General features: G+C 64.5%; 1 long non-coding RNA gene across 1 annotated transcript in view; it reads left to right on the forward strand.

Moving 5' to 3' along the window:
* Nucleotides 1-237, forward strand: part of LOC122191073 — a 1,256-nt gene extending 1,019 nt beyond the window's left edge. The window contains exon 4 of the long non-coding RNA XR_006182298.1: nucleotides 14-237. This is a non-coding gene — a long non-coding RNA (uncharacterized LOC122191073). The remainder of the gene's footprint in view (nucleotides 1-13) is intronic.
* The last annotated feature ends 363 nt before the right edge of the window (nucleotides 238-600 follow it).

Genomic DNA, 600 nt, shown 5'->3' on the forward strand with positions numbered 1-600 from the left:
CCCCCCCCCCCAGTTCGGTTTCTTCGCCCGCAAGAAGCCCCACGAGGAGGAGGAGGAGCAGTGATGGCCCCGCGCTTCCCACCCGCCGCAGCCCCACGGAGGAGCTGTGCCCCCTTCTTTCCCCCCCCCCCCCCTTCCCAGCGCTGGGGCCGCCCCACGGGTTCCGCACGATGGAACGGAGCGGCGATGGCGGTGCGGGGACGGCGCCGGGCGCGGACAGGGCGCGGGGCAGAGGAGGAGCCGCATCCCGCATCGCCGCTGTGGGGTGAGGGGCAGAGGGGGACGGGGCGATGCCAGCGGTGGGGGTGAGCAGAACCAATAAACGCCGCCCACCCCGACGCTCCCTGTGTGCCACAACTGCTTCCCGGCCCTTTCCATTCCATTCCGTTCCATTCCATTCCCACCCCATCCCCATCCGTCTCCTCTCATCCCATCGCATCCCATTCCTATCCTTATTCCCATTCCATCTCCCCCAATCCCATCCCCATCCCATCTGATCCCATTTCCATCCTTATTTCCCATCCCATCCTTATCCCACCCCCATCCCGTCTCTTTCCATTCCATTCCATTCCATTCCATTCCATTCCATTCCATTCCATT

This window comes from Lagopus leucura, unplaced genomic scaffold (assembly GCF_019238085.1).
Source record: "Lagopus leucura isolate 7727_CA_CO unplaced genomic scaffold, USGS_WTPT01 34950-1_obj-0_obj, whole genome shotgun sequence".
NCBI classification, from domain to species: Eukaryota; Metazoa; Chordata; class Aves; order Galliformes; family Phasianidae; genus Lagopus; species Lagopus leucura.